Source organism: Anguilla rostrata, chromosome 2 (genome assembly GCF_018555375.3).
Source record: "Anguilla rostrata isolate EN2019 chromosome 2, ASM1855537v3, whole genome shotgun sequence".
Lineage (NCBI taxonomy): Eukaryota > Metazoa > Chordata > Actinopteri > Anguilliformes > Anguillidae > Anguilla > Anguilla rostrata.
The window spans coordinates 28,737,085-28,761,233 of record NC_057934.1 but is presented as its reverse complement, the minus strand read 5'-3'; the positions used below and the strand labels follow the sequence as shown (position 1 = coordinate 28,761,233).

At 40.1% G+C, this 24,149-nt stretch overlaps 1 long non-coding RNA gene and 1 pseudogene across 1 annotated transcript; both read left to right on the top strand.

Moving 5' to 3' along the window:
• The first annotated feature begins 303 nt into the window (after nucleotides 1-303).
• LOC135249175 (uncharacterized) lies at nucleotides 304-5,308 on the top strand. Its single transcript, XR_010328608.1, has 4 exons — nucleotides 304-511; nucleotides 4,148-4,291; nucleotides 4,748-4,912; nucleotides 5,169-5,308. It is a non-coding gene; the product is annotated as an uncharacterized LOC135249175 (long non-coding RNA).
• Nucleotides 5,309-7,927: 2,619 nt separating this feature from the next.
• LOC135242664 (E3 ubiquitin-protein ligase BRE1B-like) overlaps nucleotides 7,928-24,149 on the top strand; it is a 37,487-nt pseudogene continuing 21,265 nt past the window's right edge.

Genomic DNA, 24,149 nt, shown 5'->3' with positions numbered 1-24,149 from the left:
TGGCTATGGAGGATCCTCACAGTGATCTGAAGGAAAGGGAAGTTAGCCCAGCAGTGGAGATTTGCAGAGGGTGTCTGGATTCCAAGGAGGAGAACTCAAGTAACATTGAGCAGTTCAGAACTATCTCACTCCTCAGCGTTGAAAGCAAAATATTCTTCAGTATCGTTGTCCGACGCCTGACAGAGTACCTCCTGAAAAACTCTTTCATCAACATCTCAGTGCAGAAAGGGGAGTCCCAAAGGTGCCAGGACGCATTGAGCACTACTACTGCTACAAATCTACTGCTCCACACTCCAGTCCAGTTGGTGGCGGTAATGCACCGAAATCTGGTTTTACCACCATTAAACCTCAGAAGAAGGAGAAGACGAGGAAGAAGAAGACGAACACAGCTGCCAACCCATAGACATATATATATGTCTATGTGCCAACCGCTAACCAAGCCACGGTAGCCACCATTTCTCCCGGCAGCAGGGTCCTTCTGTATGACACGAACGAAAGTCTGTTGGTTCAGGTAAAGATTTGTGTTATTTTTGTGTAATTTCTTTAATTTTTATCCACGCTTTTACTGAACGCTAAAGCTAATCCATAAGGTAATAATGCCCAGCTTGCTCAAAAGCGGTAACGTTACCGATTAGCTACATTACCGTAGTCTAATGCCTTGCTGGTGTGTTGTGAGCCAGATTAGCTATCTAATGAGACTTGCGAACCTCCCAATTTCGGTGTCGACCTAATAATGCCGAATAATGGACGCGAGCCGCTTTACCCACGAACTAGCTTTTGTGTTTCTAAGTTAAACGGTTTGCTAACTAGCTAGCCAAGTACACCGATTGCTACAGCTAGATACATAGTCTATAGACCTCAGTTCGCTTGTCAGCTTGTGAGTTAGCTAGCAAATTTTAGTCTACCCCTGATGTTAGCTTGCTAGCTGGTGCCCATCTTACAGTTTTTATATTTGAATTTATCACTAAGTTTAGCCAGCTGTCCAGACGTGTTTGGTAGTATGGCAGGTTACTTAGCCGGCGTTTGCGCTTTATCTTGCTGACATGTTAATATCCCATTTAGCTTGCTAACGATGCCAAGTTCGCTTACTAAGCTGCATATTGTTGTTAGACTATCTGAACGTCGTCATAAAATATCTCCAGACCGTGAAAAATGGCTGATTTGTTAACATTTTGGACAGATGTGGCGGCGAAGTAAATATATCTCTGTTTCCGTCGTAGCACTGTCGACACAAGCAATATCGGTACTGCTTGCTAAAATTTCTCCTTAACGAGAAGACTGCCTGACCGAAAGCGTAGATTGTGTTATCACGGCGACACAAATAACGAAAATACCATAAATGGGGAAAAAACGGTACATGATGCAATGCATTTAGCTCAACCTACTATACATAAAAACTCTAGTCAGTCACCCGATCTGTGTAGCCCATAATGCCATCATAGTGCAGAGTGCTTAAAACCGTAAAACCACCCCTTACTAAAAAAATAAAATAAAAACTGTGGGTTACACGTGAACTTTAAGTATAGGCCAGCTAGTCTGACATTAACGTTGGTACTAAACTGGCTCACGTTTTAGTTAATAAAACTCAAAGGTAACATAAACATCCAGTGAGCACTAGTGACTTCCTACTAGTTAAGTATTTTAATATCATTTCTGCAGCCTACTTGGTGTATTAAAAGTTGTGAAGAAGTGTAAGTATAAGCCTATGTATATTTTCTTGAAGTGTATAATTGTTCAAAAGTGAACCAAGTACACATTATTATTTTAAGAAAGTATGCTATATTAGTGTGCTTACAAAACTTTATAGTTGAAACTTTATTGTCAGGATCTCTTAGGTCTAAAACTAGTTTAAAATAGTAGGCCTTTCATGTGATATCATGAAAGACATCCTGCACCACTCCATCATAGAATTCAGGGAGGATCTGTAGTTAAATAACGACTGAAGTGAGCCTCAGCCATGTTTTGATTAATGAAACTGACTGCACAGGCAAAGATATTATTGTTGAGAAACCATTGAAAATGAATGATAATAGGACAGCACCATATTCCTGAATCCCCTCCTTGGTCAGTGAGTATTCTTTTAGGAACCCCAATCCTATAGAAAAAATCAACAATGCATTGTGCTGCTGTACATCCTCAGCTTGCTTAGGCTTTAGTCCAGTGGTGTCAAACTCGTTGCCATGGAGGGCGTGTGTATGCAGGTTTTCATTCCAACCAATTAATGCTGCCTTAGTGAGTCAATTACTCATTCAGCCATATGCGTTTAACTGCATTGAAGCACAGAATATAAGAAAATTTTATTTAGACAATGCGGGTCACCATAGACGTCGGGTCACCATTGTGCACAAACCTGCATCCTAATTCAGCAAATAATTTAACTAATTATATAATCAAGATCTGAGGCTGGAATGAAAACCTGCATACACACGCCCTCCATGGAACGAGTTTGACACCACTGCTTTAGTGGATATGCCTCTGACCACTTTGCTTAGGCTCACTTCAGTTTTCTTAGATAATAACTACGGATACTCCCCGATTTCTATGGAGTGGCACTCGGATGTCTTTCATGATATCTTCTGATAAGCCTACTACCTGAATACACAGTTTTAAGGGAATTTTGACAAGATGGACCTACAAATTATAAGCACACCAATGTATTAAACTTTCCCAAAATAAGAAAGTGTACTTGGTTCACTTTTTGAAACTGTTATGCACTACAGGAAAATAGCTTATGCTTGAACTTCTTTACAACTTTTAGCACATCAATATACTGAAGTACTCCAGAAAATGATACTATAATATTGAACTACTAGTAAGCCACTATTTCTGACTGGATGTTTAAGTGACTTGAGTTTTACTAAAGTGAGCCAGTTAGTCCCAAAGTTGTCAAAGTCAGACTATTGAGTCTAATGTTGAATTTAGTGTAGCTTTCTTTTCTTTTTTTTCTAAGAGTGCAGCACTGTATTGTTTTAAACGCGTCATGGTATGATGCCATTAAAACAGATTGAGCATGAGTGGCTCATTTATTTTTATGGAGAGTAGAATTGATCTAAATGTAGCTACAGCATATAGCATTTTCGTTCAACAGTGGTATTTGTTGATATAATTGTGCCGTCGTGTTAACACATTTCTAAGCCTGCGGGTCGGGCCCTCTTCACGGTAAGGAGAAATTTTAGGACAACGGAACAGCGAGTGCTATACATTTATTTGTTTGGTTAACTTATGTTCTGGTCCATTGTGTTTTACAGTCATTTCCATGAGCGGGTTCATGACAGGTTTATTTTCCAAATGGTTACATTGCAAGTTTGAACTCAAATTGATGGACAAATATCCTCATTTTTTCTGTCAGTGCCTTACTTGCTTTTAAAGACAATTAAAGTATTGCATTTAAAACAATACTTTAAATAGCTGTAGTCATTATACACAAAGAAACAAATGAAACAAATATGATATTGAACTGTTTTATTCAGTTTTATTCTTTTATTTTTAAGTGAACGCTGCAAAATCCTTACACTGTTACAGGAGGATTTGGTGTTTGTCGTTTAGAGACTGTTGCATTTTGGAGACCAGTTCTCTCTCAGCTGTAGTACAAGTCCCCAAACAATATTACTTACCATTAATCCCTTATGGCCCAATGGCCATGAAATTAAAATGCTGGTAAAATTCTAATGAAGCATGCCATATACCATTGGGAAGTTTGTACTGTCCTCTACACGATAAGTTATCAATCAAATCAGAATGAACTGAAAGGAGTTACATTGGTGTAAATGGCATAGGTAAATACCTATCGCCGCCTTCTATTTGTGTGTTTTTTCTCAAACAGATTGTTAAAGACAATAAATGAATCGTGATAGGGACATCTTTGTGTAAATCCAATGGTAAGATTGTATAGTTATTCCATATTTAGTTGCAGATATTGATAATAGTGAAATGGATAATTCCACATAAATTCCTCATTTCACTATTTAGTGAGCAGTTCTCACTGCTGTATGGTTATACCTTCAAGCTATTGTTGGCTTTATCTTGCTGCTATGACAGAGTATACATTTTTGATTTTGAAAAAACATTTTTATGAACTTTTTCTCTATATCAAAATCATTTTGATAACAGGTACTGTTCACTGATTATTTGTGTCCTTTCTTTTCAGAGGGAATGATGTCTGGAACAGGGGAGGAAGCGTGCAGCAGGGCTTGGGGGACAGTCCTCCTGGACCTCCTGAAAAGAAAGGAAAAAGGAGAAAACCACTACCACACTCATCGAACCAATTAGGATTGGCGGAGTGTCCTCAACGGTGAGTTGCTTGTTCCATGGCAGCTTGTACAAAAATGTATGTCTGTTTTATACAGTCTTATCAGCCATAATCCTACTGGTACTGAGTGTATACCTCCAAGATTTGCACCTTAACCTACTGCAAGCTGTGTGGCATAGAGGTATGTGTAAAACCAAACAAAAGAAACGAAATATGGCATCTTCAAGGTAGTGCCCCCACCCCCTTTACCAGCTCAGAGGAAGATTTCCATGTACAGGATGCACCAACACTGGTGCCTGCTTGTACTTTTTCCATCATGGACTTCTATATCACCACTTGGCTCAACTTGGCAAACATCCTCCAGTGTAGTCTACGTCTTGTCTATTCTCTTGTTTAATTCCACTTCCACTGGTTATAGATTTCAGTGGCTCTGACTGTCCCTGGTACGATGCAGCTTGAGTGCTGTAATGAATTCTTATTCTGTTGTTGTGTCCACAGGAAGAGATGGACATGAAAGTTCTGCAGTTTAAGAATAAAAACTATGTGAGCGTCTGGAGCAGAGGCAGGCCATGGAAGATGAGCTTCGTGAGAGAATTGAGAAGCTGGAAGCGGCAGGCCACAGATGATACAACGCTTCTTATTGTCAATCGCTACTGGAGCCAGGTGCCATACTCAGGGCTGTTTGCTGATTAGTGGATTGATTTCTTGATAGTTTGAGTCAATCTGAATTCATTAATTTATAAATAATTTTTTTGTATGTTGCAGATTTGTAGGGTTAGTTAAATAATTTTGTATGCTTAGGTTTTTAATTTTGATAACGTTTTTTTGAAGCCAGCTGTTACACGTACAAAAAAGTGTCTGTAGTACAGAACCGTCAGACACACCATGTATACTGTATATTTTGTTTCTCTTTTTGCAGTTGGATGAAAATGTTCAGATCTTACTCACCAATTTGACCCTGTGGAAACTCTGCCTGCTGATCCTACCCCTGGCCCTGAGGAAAATGACAGTGGACAACTCCACCCTGAGCCACCAGAGGAAGAAGGCCTGTAATGCTGAGAGAGCAGGGGTGACTTGCAGCAGGATGGCACTTCTGGTGAGTTGCGCTCTTCTCTCTCCTTAATGACTGGTCATTTTATTGTAATGTGAGTGTTGCCTGAGTGGTAACAGTAATATTGAGTCGCACCATCATAATAACCAGGGTGTTGGCTTTGTGGGAATCTTTGCTTGGGAAATTGGCACATAGCCTAACATGCACTGATTTTCACATGCATTTGGACCTTACCAAAAACATGGTTGCAATCTTGTGGGTAATTTAACCAGGAAATTCTAGTACCAAAGGTATTTAAACTGGAAATGCATGCCCAAGGCCACGTTTCCACCACAGATCTTGATTCCCTGCATCAAGTTTTTATTCAATTTTTGACAGCCTGTTTACATCTACTTTTAAAAGTGACCCATATCCATACCTGTATTAACATTGTTTACACTTGCAGGGTTTCCCCAGAAAAGTTGTTAGGCCTGGTGGCAAGTATCTTTCGGCGGGGCCAGCGGCCTGTGGCAGCATTAAGGTAGGCCCTATAGTTTCTGTGATAACAGAATCATGGACGGAATCGTGGAATTGAGAATTTGAAAAAGCTATATCACAGATTCCATAGGGCCCTACATTAAGTCAGTGTTAAAAGCTGACTGGAATTTGAAAATATGACTACGTAATGTGAATGTTGTTATAAATAAATCATTTATTCAACACACATTTTAAAATCAACAACTATTTACAGCATAGCATATTTCAGCTTACAAAGAATCTGACAACAATGTACAGTCTTGGAATGCTCTGTTTTCAAAACAACAAAAAATTAAATTAAATTAAATTAAATTAAAATAAAATAAATAATATCACTCTACAAAAACTTGAAAAAGTCCTGATTGGCTACTGATACTTCAGCTTTGGAATGCTGGGCACATTTAAATAGGAATGGGAATCGAAAACGGTTCCAAGCTGTCCTATTCATTGAAATCGTATGCCTCCGATTTTGGGTCGATATCGCTCGCCGAAGCCAGCATTTTTTCGACAGCTGCCCATTGCAAAACAATGACGCGCCTGGGAGCACGCCCCAGGCAGCCTCTCTCAGGTGTTTGTTTTGGACAGCAGCTGTCATAACAAATTTGACCCGGGAAGCCAGCCTTGATACATTCTGTTGCGATAAGATTCTAAGACAACTCAGCAATTTCTCTGGATTAACGGGTTATTTTCTAGCCTGAAATGCGATCGTATTACTAAATGGCTACACGTCATGTAACGTGTAAGTAGTTGCTACCTCCTGGATATGAAGTAAATGTTTTACCAATAAATAAATAATAAATGCAATTTTATCCATGAAATAGCTATACAAAAAGGCAAAATAAATGGTTACAATTGCCATCGTAGATGTCGAAGAAATGTCACTGACAAAAAAAAAGAAAAAGTTTGCTCTCTTTGCAGTGGTTTGGGCTGAAAGCGAGCTGAAAGGCGGTGTATGCACAACACTGCCTACTTATTGCTACTGAATCTTACAACAGTGTACAGCATTGGAATGCTGGGCACATTTCAACAACAACAAAATATCTATATCTGTGTTACTGACTGTTTGGCTGGCTAGCTAAGTTAGCTAAATGACCACATTTGTGCACATCAATGTCATCAAGCTAACGTTATTAATAAACAAGTGAAGTCGTTATTTCTATGGCGATCAATAAGTCATGTAATGTTACAATGTATTGACGTTACATTCATGCTATTAGTAATGTTACCTACACACTGCTTATGTTAATATAAAAGAATGTACTTGTGAGATGAAGTGATAGCGTTTGTAACGAGGTTAGTTAGCCTACTAAATAGAAATGGTGGCTTGCTAGGTAACGTTAGCTTGTGATAGCTGGAGCGTCAAGTGTTGAGCGTCATTCTCGCACAATGAGGGTAAAACACTGATCTCAGACCATAGACATACGTCTATGTCTCAGGCCTGCTGTTTTCTATAGTGCGTTCCGTTTTAACCACAGATGTCGCTGGGGAGCTTTCCAACGACCCCCCCACTGTAACTGTAGTTTAAAAACACATTAAAAATACATTTTAAAAAATAAATAAAATTCCCGATGCTTAGGCCTGGCGAGTCAGCAGGCCGGCGCCACCGGGCTTGCAGTACACTGGTGGAAACCCTGACTTGAACAACCCACGTGTACTCAAGGGTTTGGTTACTGATACAGAAGTAAAAAAAAATGGGAGCACATCCGTGTGCCACCTGCAGTGGATGCAAATTTGGGAAAGTAATAATTCAACTATTGCTTTCGAAGCATCTTTAGAGCTCTGTAGCAGTCATTCCCAGAATTTTGTCCTCCCATCGACTTTTCGGCCCATGTAACCTTGGTATTTGTCCACTGACCTGAGCCTTCGTCTGCCATTAAGCGTTTTTTTTTTATTTAATGTTACCGATGGGAGTGGTTGTGTGTGTTTCACGTCATTCAAATGCGAAGTATAAAGTATCACATTTTGAATGGCATGCAAATTTGATGACATGGAAATTCCAATCTGCGTGTTCAGATGGTCGCATGGACAGATGTCAGTTCTCTGTCAGATTGATTTCTACATATGAATGCAGCCCAAACAGATATTTTATACATTCACAGTACATACGCTACATGGCCAAAGTACGTGGACACCCAACCTCACACTCGTATGTGCTTGGTTAACATTTATTCAAAACCATGGGCATTAATGTGGAGTTGCTCCCCCCTTGCTGCTGTTCACAGGGCAGCTCTAGCAGAGCAGAAGGTTGACAAACTGATTTTTGGAAAGGTGGCATCCTATGACAGTGCTAGGTTGAAAGTCACAGTCCTTCAGTATGACTTATTTTTCTGCCAATGTTTGTCAATGGTGATTGCGTGGCTTAATTTTATGCACCCACTAATTAGACGGTGTCCACATATTTTTGGCCATGTAGTGTATCTGTGCCACAAGAGCAAAAAAATTGTACACTTTTACCAGGTATTGTAAACTTAGGTGAAGTAGTATTTTTGTGTTACTATAATTAACAAGTGGATCTCATGATTATAGACTGGTTCCTTAAGTTTTCTCACACACACGCTTTTCTTAAAACACGCACCATTACATTGGCTCTTATAATTTACATCAGTAACTGTAGTTCTGTTGTTTGCTCAGATATTCTAACCTACAAACTTTCCATCCTCCCCAGGCCTGATGGCTCCCCTGCTCCACTGAGTGACAGTGCAAAGTCCTTCCTCTGTGCGCTGGGCAGTAGCAGTGAGAGGAGCAGTCTGCAACTGCAGGACAAAATGCAGTTTAGCAAGGTGGCTGTGGCCCGTGTCAGCTGCGTCTTGACCAGTTGCACCATAAAATTGAGGGCCTCTGTGCCGCATTCAGACTACTGGTAACTACTAAATTCTACATATTGAACATGCACTGCACTTACCATTATTGGGCCCTGGAGCAGCACTTTCTGTTACACCACGGATGACTAAACTTGTACACTGCGTTAAAAGGCGACGCTGCACATTGCACTGATTCTTTGGTAACTACTGAATCTGCAGTTGAGGCCAAAGGTCTACATACACCCAGGCTAAAAATATTCAAAATCAATTTTCACAACTTTGCACATTTCATGTTACAAGCGTTTTTTTTGGAAAGTCAATTAGGGCATCTTTTTGTTCACATCTGAGGTCATTTAAGACTTAAAATAAAAGGGCAATTTCAATATACATCTTGTCTTAATGATTGATATACAGAAACACTATATAAATGAGGGCTGTATTGAGAGCAAGCCACAGAAGGTTTGTATTAATAGCTGTCAATGACAACTACATTACATTACATTACAGGCATTTAGCAGGGGCTCTTATCCAGAGCGACTTACACAACTTTTACATAGCATTTTACATCCATTTATACAGCTGGATATATACTGAAGCAATTTCGGTTAAGTACCTTGCTCAAGGGTACAACGGCAGTGTCCTACCGGGTCGAACCTGACCTTTGGTTCAAGCCCAGTTCCTTACCCACTGTGCTACACTGCCGCAATTGAAACTACATTGAAATAATTGTAACAAATATTAAGTACAATACTGATATGTGTGACATTAACATTGCTGCAAACCAGGGCTGCCCAACCCTGTTCCTGGAGATCTACATTGTACAGGATGGTTTTCCCCCCAGCCCTATCAAAGTGCACCTCATTCAAAAAGCTAGAGATCACGTTGAGTTTCTAATTAGTAGAATCAGTTGTGCCAATTTAGGGTTGAAATAGAAAGCCTGTGAACTGTCTACTCACTGGGAGTGATTCATAAACTCATTCACATGCGCCCAATTTTAGGATGATTTGTTATTTATGAACTGATCATGTGTAGAAAGGTTTGTCAACATTTATTTGTGTTTATGGACATGTAGGAATGTTTTTTGGATTCATCGTACTTGCATTTAGGATGAATATAAGTGAGGCCCAGGTTAATTCATTATTCACCAAAAATGTTTTACCTGAGAACTGGAAAAGCGTCGTGCACTTGCTTTTTAGGATGAATATAAGTGAGGCCCCAGGTTAATTCATTATTCACCAAAAAATGTTTTACCTGAGAACTGGAAAACGTTGTGCACTTGCATTTAGGATGAATATAAGGAGGCCCCAGGTTAATTCATTATTCACCAAAAATGTTTTACCTGAGAACTGGAAAATGTAAACCTTTTGTCAGAAAGGTACGTGGGCAGAAAAATTAGCCAGGCTCACGCTTGGGCTCAGGGTCACTTTCAGCCAATGGCCCTAGAGTTGGTACAGAATAACCCCAATTTGTGCACTCTATGCAAGTAATTGCAAGTTTTGTCATAGTTTTTCAGGATGACAGTCAAAGCGAGATGCTTTCTCTGAATCGCATGCTCCTGGATGAGAACGTTAGGCTGCAGGACCTGTCTGCATCCCTGCAGGTCGACATCACAAAATGTCCCCAGAGTACGTTCATTCGGATACATTGGCTTCAATACTCGTCTCTCCCCTCCCATACCCTACCCAAACCTGCTTGAGAAATGACTGGCTTAATCGTGTTTGTTTTTATTTCACTGATACTTCTGACTCTGTACCTGTATTTTATTGTGTTCATGACTGAATGTTTTTTTTTTTTTTAATTTAAATGTAGAAGTCTGATTGTTAAGTGCTTACATCACACAACCTGCATGTGGCCTACAGTATGTTTTCGTTTGTGCAGCTTGCGTGCATGCATGCCATGTGCACAGTGTAATGCTGGTAAGGTTGACATGGCAACAAACAGGCGCTAACATGAGCGCCCCGTGAAGTTGTGACAATGTTGGTTTTGTTGAATGTGTTCTATTCCCATTTTAAATGGTTATTGCCTTAGGGATGGTTGTTTTGTTTATTGAAATGATTGAAAATTGAAAATTCCTGCTTTTCAGTCATAATATACTGCGAATACAATAAAACATGCGTTCTCTTTTTTTAAGGTACATAAAAATGAATAAATAAAAAGGGCAGAAAAAATTAATTTCATTAACCAGCTAATGGCAAATCTGTATTTGATGTGTCCTGGCACACTAACATTACGCCAACACGTCTCCGTGGAGTTTTAATGTAAGGTCTGATGTTGGTGATTGGAATTGAAATTTGATACCACTTATGAAGGAGACTGTATTTGATCTAAAAAAAACAAAACAAATAATTGGATACAATGTGCTGTTCTTGTTTGCACTTTTAATGTGGACAAAATTTGGAATCAGGTCACATCAGAGTGGTTGTGTAAATGAAACCTTAGTCTCTTGTTCTCATCTCTCTTCCTGTCAGTATAATGAGCTGGTGGACAAGGTAATGAGTTCAGAGACCAAAGTTTCTGAAATGGAGACGACTGTGGAGGATCTGCAATGGGACATTGAAAACTTCGTAAGAGAGGAGCAGAAGCTCAACAAGCACTTGGCAAGCCTTGGAACAGGTGTGCCTTCTCCTGCTCACTCTATCACTGTAATCTTTGCCAAATCTTCAGGCAGTTTTTTTGCCTGTCTGTCCATGTGTTTTACTTTTTGTGAACAGGGTGTGTATCTTGTGTCCCTTTATGCACTGGCATCTGTGAGCCAAGCCATATTCAACTTAAGATCCAAGATGGCGGGCACAGTCCGGTGCTATTGCTTTGTACTCTGTTGGGCTCTTGCACCCCAGGGCATGCCAGATACTGTCATCAGCATTGCAGTGTTGAGTGTATTTTGAGTACCTTAACGTACTTAGTTTGATTTGAACATAATGTGTTTGGGAAACTGATTTTAATTCTGATTCAGTTTTGTTTTTCTTCAAAAAGAATATTTTGTGACTTGAGCATGCAGGGTTGATGGGTATAGGTGCTGAATGATTCCCACTATAAATGTATGCCTTGCAATATAGCAATAAAAGGTTGGTTTAAATTTAAAAAGCATGTCAGTGTAGTCTAATCTTGCAGAATTAATTTTCATAATGGAGTATTGATGTTGGACTGTTAAAAGCCCAGTTTTAATAACTGAATAGGGGTCTATTGTCATTGTCATCTCTTTGTCATAATACCATTTGCTGAGCAGTTATGTTTTAAGAATTTATTTGTTGAGTGCCTGCATTTGTGGTATAAACCGTTCTGTGGTTTACTAGTATGTCCTTGTAGCAAAATTCTGAAGTGACCATTGTTAACATTCTGCAAATCTGAGCTTGATTGCAATTGTGCCGCTGCCACCAGAAATTAAATTTGTGCCATTTCTGGATCTGATCTTGCCAGCTTGAATTGGTTTTGAATAAGTACAGAAGCCCCAGAACCAGTCCAGCAGCACAGGACTGGCGAAGCTTGATGTGCCAGTGCACTACGAAATTCATCGGGGGAAATTCTTGTCTTCTGCAGGCAGATGATTGAAGTGAATAGTCACACACTATGCGGCCAAAAGTATGTGGACACCTGAACAACACCCATTGTGCTTGTTAGACATCTCATTCAAAACCATAGGCTTTAATATTGAGTTGGCCCCCTCTTTGCTGCTATAACAGCCTCTGCTCTTCTTGGAAGGCTTTCCACTAGACTTTAGAAGGTGGCTCAGGATTCACTTCAATTCAGCCTCAACAGCATTTGTGAGTTTGGGCTAATGTTGGGCAATGGGCCTAGATCACAGTCAGTGTTCAATTCATCCCAAAGGTGTTTGATGGGGTTGAGGTCAGGGCCCTGTGCAGGCCAGTCAAGTTCTCCCACACCAGACTTGACTTAAACCATTTTCTTGGCCCTCACTTTTGTGCGTCGGGCGTTGTCATGCTGAAGCAGGAAAGGGCCTTCCCCAGACCGCTGCCACAAAGTTGTAAGCACAATTTTCTAGACGTCATTGTATGCTGTAGTACAATTTCCTACACTGGAACTAAGGGGCCCTTTGGGCCCAAACCATGAAAAACATCCCAGACCATTATTCCTCCTCCACCATACTTTACAGTTGGTGGCACTATGCATTCGGGCAGGTAGCATAATCCTGGCATTTACCAAACCCAGATTAGCCCGACTGCCAGACAGTGAAGTGTGATTCCTCTCTCCAGAGATGCATTTCCCTGCTCCAGATTCCAATGACGGTGTGTTTTAAACCCCAACAGCTGACGTTTGGCGTTGGCATGTGATCTTAGGCTTGTTGTGGCTTCTCGGCCATGGAAACCTATTTCATGAAGCTTTCGACGAACAGTTCTTGTGCTGCTGAGGCAGTCTGGAACTCTGTAGTGATGTTGCAACCAAAGACTATTTTTAGGTGCTACATGCTTCAGCTCTTAAACGGTCCTGCTCTGTGAGTTTGATGGGTCACTGCTTCATGGCTGAACTGCTACTGTTCCTAGATGTTTCCACTTCGCAGTAACAGCACTTGCATTTAACCAGGGCTGCTCTAGCAGGGCAGAAATTTGACAAACTGAGTGGTTGGAAAGGTGGCATCCTATGACAGTGCCACATTGAAAGTTACTGAGTTCTTCAGTACAACCCATTCTACTTCCAGTGTTTGTCTATGGATTGCATGGCAGTATGCTTGAGTTTATGCACCTGTTAGCAATGGTGTGCCAAGTAGCCAAACCCACTAATTAGACGGATTGTCCACATAATTTTGGCATGTAGCATATATAGCCCTCAACTCAGTATCTGTCTTTCCTCAGAAGCACTTACCATACTTTGACATTGCTATGATTTGCGATTAATGTCTGACAGCAGTATTTTAATATTGGACCTGACAGTACTTTGAAGCTCTTTTTTCTTGACTGCCCACAATATTTTTAGGTCTGGAAGTTTTAGTGGTGTGTCAGTTCCCTTTGTCTTTGTCTCTGCCAATGTGTCAGTAACTTTCTGGAGAATTTCAGCTGATTTCAGTCACTCATTGGTTTATATTCTCATTTACCTTTCAGTTGGATTCGGGTACTACACCTCTGGCAGTTCAGGGGTTTACCTGGAGGACAAATCACACTCAACATACAGAAGGTGAGAACAGCATTAACTGCCAATCAATGGGAGTTGCCTTTTGATATTGGTGAATTTAAACAGGATATGCCTTTTCACATTAATCAGCAGTCGATAACGATTTCATGAATTTTGCTTAAACTATACAGTTACTCATGCTGCAGCCACATTTATGTTAAGAATCAAAGATGAAAAGTACTGAATTCTTTATGTACATTCAATATTCTCTTGGCAACCATGTATTTCCATGTACCCCTAATTGGAAATAAACAATTGTTATGAAAAGTAAAAATAAATAGCTTTTCCTAATTTTCTGTTTGGATATTTTGGTGTGTTTTGGTTCTTCGACTTGAAAGGCCCGCCTTACTCCTTCTGAGTATGTCTGTCCACTGTGTGATGCAGAGGGTTCCCTCCCGCCCTGAATCACTTTCTTACACCAGGAGGTTTAACAGTCTGAGGGCATTAAAACAAATTCGGTCTTGTTGTTGGTTAAAATTTTCTGATTCAGAGCAAGGCCCTTTTTCCCAATGACAACTTATTCAGTGTTCAGTTTACAATATAACCTACCACATGCCATTCTTAGACTGAATGGTCAGTGAATAAATACTTACTGATGCTTGCTGAAATCTTCACTTACCGGGTGATGCTAGTGCCAGTTATGGAATATCCTATAGCATCTGTGGCCATAGCTCACTGTGAGCCTGTGTTGAAACCATATCCACCTTTTCAGTAACTCTGTCAGTATACTGTACTTTGATTGTATAAACTGGTTTCCCAATGATTGTTTTTTGGGCTACAGAGCCGACATTGCTTCACGCACCTTTGGATGTTTAGTTGCCACCTGCTAGTCTAGCTTACGTACACTTCAACGATAAGATCATATGCTTGAAAAAATCCCATGATCAATAATTCTGATTGATAATACCAATTTTTGGTAGTCACCAAAGTATGGCTGGGGACAAACATGAGTGAACAAATGCTGTGTATGCAAATTTATTTCCAGAGCACTGATTGTTTAAGGTGTAAATGGAGTAGTTTAAATCCATTAAAGGACAGCGTGTCATAAACACCAGTCCATTCCCCAGTGTTTGTGTCCTGTCTATACTCCTTTTCAGTTTGAGCTCTTGAATGCAGGCTGGAGCAAAACCAAGAACTGGCCAATGCGAATGGCAGAACTGGAGAAGCTTCAGCTGGAGCTTCAGGAGGCTGTGGGGGAAAGTGAGAAGCTGAAGGTAATGCTGTCATTCTACTACTCGAGGGTGTTATGGCTTGGGCCTGTATGGCTGCCAGTGGAGCGGGCTCACTTGTCTTCTTGATTCGAAGTCTACAGAAATATTTTATCTGCCGGATAAAACCAACGCCTCAAACTCATTGGCGGCACTTCATCATCCAACAAGACAATGCCCCGAAACATACTAGATGCTAGAGAACGGAAGGGGTTTTTGACCAGAAAGTGGAAAATCCTTGACTGGCGAGTCAATCACGGATCTGAATCCAATTGAACATGCATTTAAATGCTGAAGAGGAGACTGAAGAAAAAGTCCCGAAACAAGCAGGAACTGAAGATGGCTGCAGTACAGGCCTGGCAGAGCATCACCAGGAAGATACCCAGCGTCTGGTGATGTCTATGTGCTCATGAACTTCAAGCAGTCATTGCATGCAATGGATATGCGACTAAATATTAAAATGATTACTGTATTCTACATTATGTTTACATTATCTACAATATTTTTGATGCCTGAAAATGGGGACGACTATGTACAAAAGGTTCTATAATTTCTAAGCGGTTCATCCGATATGTGTGAAAATACCCTCAAATTAAAGCTGACGGTCTGCACTTCAACCTCATTGTCATTGTAGCCTTTCAAACTCACAGTGCCAGAGTACAGAACCAAAATTAAAAAATGTGTCACTGTCCCAAAGAATTATGGTGCTCACTGTATGTTTTCTTGTGTTATCCATATGTTATGCCATCCTTTACATTATCCATCAAGAGGTGTTTCCCTACTGAACTACAGAATTCCTGTGACCACTAAATATGCTGCTGCAGTAATAGAATTCATTTTATTCATGATTCAGTGTGTATTTCCCCCTCCACAAAGGGTTGCATGTTCATCACATAAATATTGCCCCCACCACCTCAGTCCACTCTGTGTTGTGTCTAACAGATGGACTTAAGAAACATCCTGAGGAGGTGGTGAAGGAGACTCCGGAGTACAAGTGCCTTCAGTCACAGTTCTCCCTACTGTACAACGAGTCTCTTGGAGTGAAGACCCAGCTGGATGAGGCCCGAGCACTGCTTCTTACAGCAAAAATGCTCATCTGAGACAGATTGAACACATGGAGGTGGGAGAGAGCAAAGGCTTGTTAACCGTGGCTGTAATATTGCTGTGCTGTTGGCACAGCTGGCTGGTCTGTTTCATGTGAATGTTATGGTTTAGCTAGGACATGACACTATCGGTTCTCATGGTGGGCATCTAAACATTGACTCTGTTCAATTTTACTATGGTGTCTTTATAGTTTTGGTATACTGCCTTGAATTGTCAATATCTTACTTTTGGCCCTTTCCATTCTGATTATTTCCAGAGTGATGAACTTTCCCTCAGAAGAAGCTCGCACAAGTTATCCAGCTGAAGACACCCTGGCCCAGGTCGAAAGGAGTATGAAATGCAAAAGGTTGAATTTGAGCAGAACTTGGCTGCCAACGAGCAAGCGGGTATGTCATATTTACACATTTGGACTTGACAGTGACCTAGGGGTGGGCGATATGGCAAAAATATCATTTGCGTTTTTTTTCAGGCATGATCACTTCAAGATATGATCACAATTCTTTTCATGGTTTTAAGACTATTTTCAAACTAATATCCCTATTTAAGAAAATATTCTTTTTGGAAAAAAACCTAAAGGAAAAGAATAACAGAGACTATTTGGGCCAAAGTACCAGATTTTAATCAAGTGCAATTCTGCAAAGTATTAAGTTTGTACGCTAGCTTCTGGCTGCGTGGCTGTCCTGAGCCACTCCGTGAGATCCCTAATTGTTTGGCTTTCCGTCTGCTCTTTGGGGTGCTTTCTCTTGAGGTGATTTAAAGGTTCTCGATGTTGCCATCCGATGTGCGAACATTTCTTTACAAATACGCTTGTTTTGCGCCGTGTTGGTTTGGAAACCCAAACCAGTTCCATATCGCATCGTCAAATATTTTTAGGGACCAACTCCTCTGTGGTGTCAGCCATGCCACTATGTTGTCAAATAAAAAAGGAGTAAAAAAATCCAGGCCCTACGTACTGTTTGCTATTATTGGTTTATTGGTGTGTCTGTTAGTGGAGCGCAACAGGGACTAGCGAATAGTGTGATTTTAGGTTTGGCTGAGAAAACAACTTTGGATGCCATGTATGGCGTTGTCAATGCAACTGATCAAGCGTGCAGTTTCAATACTCCCGATCTTCGATACTCTCTCTGGTAAGGCAGATCGTGGAGAATTTCATCGTTCACAATCTAATATCGTCATATCGCCCACCCCTACAGTGACCACATTTACTGTACATGCACTCCGGCCAATGATCCTTGTTCTTGTTAGGGTCATATTCCGATTTATACCATTTACATCGTCATTATAGGAAAAACCCAAAATCTTATTCTTTTATACATATTTAGCTGAATATTCTGTTCAGGGCCCGTGCTAAAGAATAGCGTCCAGTAATTTTTTCCATACACAATAATTAATAATAAATTCACTGGTGTGAACCGCTGGTATTATTTTGTCTCTATGCCTTCAAATTTTAAAGTGCTGTGTCCTGTTGAACCACAGAACAAATTAGAAACAGTTGGAACACTGAAAGCAATGTTTTTTTAAAGTCAGACTGTCAACGTTTTTTTAACTCAAATTATTTGACAAGTGAAACTTTTAAAACAAAAAATTGCATTTTAATCTAATTTTATTACTTTGTCTTAATCAGATTAATGCATTCAGTTGACAGCCTTGTCAAAACATATTTCTTTCTGGGTCTTCTACCTGTGCTGGTTCGACTGAACACATCATCTTTTATTTTGTTACATTACATTACAGTACAGGCATTTAGGACGCTCTTATCAGGCGTCGTAAATTTTATAGCATTTTACATTGCATCCATTTATACGCTGGATATATCTGAAGCAAAGCAGATTAAGTACCTTACTGTGACCTCCCGGGAATCCAACTTGTGACCTTTAGGTTGATGCCATCCATGCACATGTTTATTTCTTTAATACAGAAATGAAAGCGTGTCTCCTTGTTAGATCCAAAGTAGGCTTTTGCTTGCAAACATTTTATGGCACCTTTGGAAACGTACATGCACAAAGCCGTGTTTGAGTTGTAAACAAATAACGTGTTTACATGCTTTTCATTTGCATTTTATTACAGGTGTACGCAACCTGTATTATTTCCGATTTTGCATATTCAGAATAAAGGGTTAATTGGATTTTGCTTTTCAGAACAAGGTTGTTGGAATAATCATGTGCATGTAAACGTGGTCATTGCCGTTAGATTTGTTCCTGTGTGAATGAGAGGTTTTCTTTCCTTTTTCTTGATTTTTTTTGTGGCTTGTCTGGTTGTTGTGTAAGGAATAAACCATGACGGGCTGTCCCGTTATTGGAAAATAATGTACGACAGCTGATGGATGGTGATGCGCCAAAGGGTTTATAGTTCTATTTGGACCATTGTAATGCAAAACTCTGGTAGTTCTATTTGCACATACCTCAGGTTGTTAACTCTGTAAAGCGATGATTGTCAGGAAAAGATGGGTATTATTTTATATCATCCAATTAGCACAAATTTTGGTTATTTTTGTCATTACATCGTTGAAAAAAATGGCATGAAACCATACATTTGTTGTTGCCTTTTAAAATGGTGTGCTCACGCAGTGCTAGACATAGAACTTTCTAGACCCTCTGAAACAGGGTTAGAATGCAAGCTAGCTTTGCTAGGTTTGCAGTCACGTGTTACCTAGCCAATATTAAAATTCAGCTGGGTTTTAGGTCAAAATGGTCTTAGGGCATGCTTGTTATCAGCTTGGTCTAGCTAACTATTGATTTATATTCAAAACAACAGTTAAACTATAAAAAGCAATCCTGCAAAAGATATGAAGAAAAAGCGTCCGTGGCACTGAGTTAAATACGAATGCCTATTCTACTGTCCAAATAAGGGACTATTCCGTATTTTGTGGCAAACCTAAATCAAGTTATAAGCTACAGTAACTAGAACTTGTGATTCAACGTTGCTGTTAGTTGTGAAATTGGACAATGAACATGGGATGGAATATAAGATTCATTCAAAATGAAAGAATTATGCCAAATCTAGGCAAAAATCTAAAATAAATGAGCTCTTTTCAGTTTGTAATGAAATGCTCAGATATTGCATATATACAGCAGGTTAAACTATACTATGTGCTGGATCAAAAACTCCTTGACCACAAGTGTGTAAAATCTAAGGGTGGATATGCAGAACTACTAAAGATGTAATTGTGTCGGACTGGAAAATATTCTTGGGATAGACCACATTTGGATGGATTGGTTTCTGTACCAACAACTAGGAAGTAAGTATGGTGCTTGAATGTAGGATTCTTTTAAGCATGAATAATAAGAGCACAATGCAGATAAATGATCAGTTTATATTTTGACTTATTTTGTTGCCTAAGGCCCCCTCAACAGGGAATCGTCCTTGATCAGCAGTCTACAGAATCACAACCACCAACTGAGGGAGATGTGCAGCGTTTCAAGAGAAAGCTACGAGAGACTCAGATGGAGATAAATAAGGTTTCAAATCTACGCTTACCCTGCTTGTTAGCATGTATAGTGTGTGGACAAGTTTAAATGGTGTCCTATTTAGTCAGCCAATAGCAAATGTTTGTACAGTGCAGTGTTTCTATTCTGTTGTGTTGTTGGCAGTTTGATCAGCATACCAGTGCTTGTCCATTTCTTCCTATTCAGTTACGTTGCCAGAGTGGGGAGATTGGGGTTTCGATGTCAGAAGAGATGGGAGTGATGGAGGCATGGATGTGAAGAAGGAGGAAGATGAAGAACGGGAAGAGGAGGAGGAAAGGAGGAGGGAACTGGAGAGAAAACGGGCTCGAGAAAGAGAGGGAGGCAGAGAGAGAGACGAGAGAGGGAGGCGAGAGAGAGAGGGGAAAGCGACGCAAGTGAGGAGCTGAAGAGGAAAGACTCTGACATTGAAGTTACTGAGGGCTGAACGGGAAGTAAGCATGTGTTTTTCTCGAATGGTTTTTATTAATCAGCATTGATCTGTTGCAGGGCATTGACTCCTTCTTTTTTTCAGGAAAGCACAGGAGTCCCAGAAAAGAGATGAAACTGCTTCTGGACATGTACAAATCAGCACCCAAGAGCAGAGGGACAAAGTGCAGCTCATGGCTGCGGGCCCCGGAAGCCCAAAGCAGAGGTCTGTAGGATCACTGTTACATCTTTTTAATAGTAGAAAACACATTGCAGGGCTCCAGACTAACTTTTACAGTGGTTGCACTGGTGCGCCTAACTTTTGAATTTTGGTGCACCCAAAACTTTTCACCCCCCTATGTTGGTAATAACCATTTTAAGCATTACCTTTTGTCAGTTCCCATACACATTGGTAATTTCTTAACACATTATGTAAATGATTGTAAACAGGAATAAGGTGCAGATGAATGTTTTTCTTTTTTGAAATTACAGCACAAACAAGAAATCTCAATAGCTTTTAAGAGCTACATACAGTACACTTTTATAATTAGAGGCTGACACAAATTATATGCAAGTGCACATGCAGGGAAAAAAAGATTAAAATGTGCTGCAATTTTAGGTCCTAACAAACGTACCTAAAAATAGATACAATAAAATTTCTGCGTGTTTTAGTTGTTTTGCATGCATAGCCTATTTGTGTACTACTTAGTCAGCCTCTGTTTTATAATGATTTTGTTTACAAAAAATTTAAAAGGCACACAATTTTGAAAAATGTGACTGAGCTTCCATATCAACAAAATCAGTGTCTTCATTTAACATGATGGCAGCCTGTTGCTTAGATTGGTGAGATCTTAAATTAACTTTTTCAAGAGCAGCATCCATTACTACTCAGTCTTGAAAGGGATTTTCTACATGTAAAACCTATGGTAAGGTTGTATAGTTATACCATATTTAGTCCTAGACATGGAGGGTGGAATGACGTGGTATAATATTAGAAACATTTGTCTTGTTTATTTCCATATTCAGTGAGCAGCGTTTTCACTGCTCTATTGGGATATCTTAGGGCTATTATTGGGTTTATCTTGTTGCTATGGGAATACAAATTTTTAGTGGTGAAAGAATACTTTTATGAATGCCTGATAGACACTTGTCCCGTGTGTCATGGTGGGTGGGGGTAGTTACAGATGAGACTGCAGGGAGGGTGCTTGGTAAAGGGATGACCAGGGGACAATGGTTGTGCTTAGAAACTCCGTCTTGGTGTAGTTGTCCTGAATTGTCTACCTATACAGCCGAACACAGAGTTTGTGTTTTCAACACAAACAGTGTTTGGTTGCAGGAGCCTGAAAGTATGAGCTGACCAATCTCAGTATGTCAGCGTCATGGCCACACTAGAGGATTGCACAAACAAGTTAAGCAGTTTACAGCTGAGGTGAAAGCTAACGGGAACAATAGAAGACCAAATGGTATAGTTCGGAATAGTGCAGTTTAGAGGAGCCGGATGATGGATCTGGAGCTCCAGACAGTGTCAAGGCATGGGCAGGGGAAAAACACGGCTGAAGCAGTCCATGACCATGGAGCGAAGGACAGGACTGGGGCGATCCTGTGGATTCAGGCCGAGTAAATGGGGAAACTCCATTCACTTAGTTTTTCATTCACATGTAATTGAGATATTTTAATGTTAGTTTTACATAAGCCTTTCTCTCCCTTTCTATCAGGTGGATGAGTTGAGAGGACGAGTGCGAGAGCTGGAGGAGAGGGGGAGAAAGGAGAGCAAAAGTTGGGGGATGAAGATGCCCTCCAGGAAAATCCGTATGGCAGAGGAGACCATTGACCACCTACAGAAGAAACTGGCAGCTACAAAACAGGTTTGGGGATTGGGGGTTGGGGGGTTGGGGATTCAAAAAAGGCTCCTAACTGTGATTACAGGGCCATGCTCTCACTGGACAATTAAGCAAGGAATATGCATCCTGTCTGTAGTGGCACAGAGTGACAAATCGGTCTTAAAGTTATTAGATTAATGTTGGATGTCAATCTTGTGAAACTTGAAAATTTATAATTTTGTTTATAAATCATGAATTTTCTGAGAAATGTCTAATGTCTAATGAGATTCTAAATAAAAAATTCTAAATAGTAGAAAATCCAGAATGGAGGATTTCACAGGTTCAAATAGTGTCATGAAACCTGGTAGATAAGATACACCGGAGTGTAATGGACACACCAACTCTTTTCAAAAATGACAGTGTCAGTGTAGAACTTTTAGGGAGCAAGGTTCAAAATGTCAAGGTTGCAGAGCATAGAACAGTGGTTTCAACCTCAGTCCTGGAATCCCCGTGTGTATGCCAGTTTCGTTACCACACAAAAGCCAACAGTCTGAAATTTCCCTAGCTTATGGAAAAATATCACATCACCAGCTGTTTATTTCTACAAAAACATTTTGCATAATAAAATACACAACTTTAGGAACATGTCTTTCTATGCTGCTCATTTTTAAACCCCATTCCTTGTGTGACAAAACCTGCTCTGTCACAAACCCCATAACATTCCTTTAATTTGGCAGACTCTCTTATCCAAAGCAACTTACAAAAAGTCCATACTGAAGTCTGAACACTTCTTGAAATCCTGGTAGATTTGTATCAAAGAGACATTATTTAATTCAATGGGAAATACTTCTATTTGGCCAGGGGGTTTGGGCGGTACCCTAAACTACACTATCCCTGCCCTATAGGAAGAGGAAGCTCTGCTCAGTGAAATGGATGTTACTGGCCAGGCCTTTGAAGATATGCAGGAGCAAAACAGCCGGCTCATGCAACAGCTGAGGAGAAAGGATGATGCCAACTTCAAACTGATGAGTGAGAGGATCAAATCCAATCAGATCTACAAGTTGCTGAGGGAGGAGAAGGAGGACCTGGCAGACCGGTCCTGACCCTCAAAACCCAAGTGAGTGGAATGGGGGGTTGAGCGTGGGGGAACAATTCTGTCATTATTTAGTATGTTCACAACCTTGACATGATTGATATCTACCAGTAAACATTGTTTGAGGACAACCTGTGCTGTCATTATAAACCTTTTCCCAAGGATTACACACAGAACAAGTAAGAGTATTTGATTCTTTTCTCATGATTCTCTCAAAATTCAGTCAAATTTTGGCCGAATAAGAATGTTTTTTCCTGCTATGATTTAATCAAATTCAAGGGCAACAAATGCACTGGAAAATGAATAATGAATTGGTATGGGATAGCTTTTCCCTAGATTTTCTCAGACAACTTACTCTTTTGGGGCCCAACTTTCAGAAATTCTCATGCACACTGAGATATTGTTCTACTCATGTTTAGTAGCTTTCCACAGTTGATCAAAACAAGAAAACATTTGTCGATTAGTTTATGCTCAATGGGGGACTAGATATTCTCAATGGAATTCAATGGGGGACTCCGACCTGGCCAAAACATGAGTTTCAGAGACTTTATCTGTAGCCACTTTTTTGCTTTGGCTTTATAGGCAGGAGCATTATCTTGCTAAAATGACTTCGATCTTTCCTGTTGAGACTTGTGGATGATACAAAACAATCGCACCAGCTCACTGACACCACCAGATGAAATTCCCTCCACACCATGACTCCCCCTCCTCCATGTAACTTCTACAAGGGCACCTCTCTGGGCATCACTACATTGCTGAAATTTTGACTTGTCACTCCATAGGACTCTGTGGAACCAATCTGAATCACACTTCCCATATTTGGCTAAAAAGAGCATTCTGTCACCAATGTTTATCTGAAAGAGCAGTGGCTTGTTAGTGCATCTTTTGAAACAAAACCAACATCAGCCAGTCTTCTTTAATTGTTCTTCTGGAAACAGTCTTGTTAGCAGTTCTAAATTCATCTACCATTTCCTTAAGAACTAAGAATTTGAGTCTGTGTTTTCTGTAATTGTTGTCGTTCTGGGTCTTCCCGAGCCTTTTTCCTTATTGTGGAACCACATTTCTCAAGCCCAGGCCTATTTATTTGTTGATAAAATACATAGGAATTCATCAGCCTTTAGAATCTTGTAGATGTAAGTCTTTCCAGCTTAACGAAGACCAGCTAGTCGATTCTTGACAGTCCACACCAGCATGGTATTTTGCTTTCTTTTAGACATTAGCGGGAATCTTTTTTTAAAAAAGTTAAATTTATTCACGACTCATGTGTCAGAAAAGTAGGCCAGCAGTAAATTGTGAAGAAAAGAAAAGCTC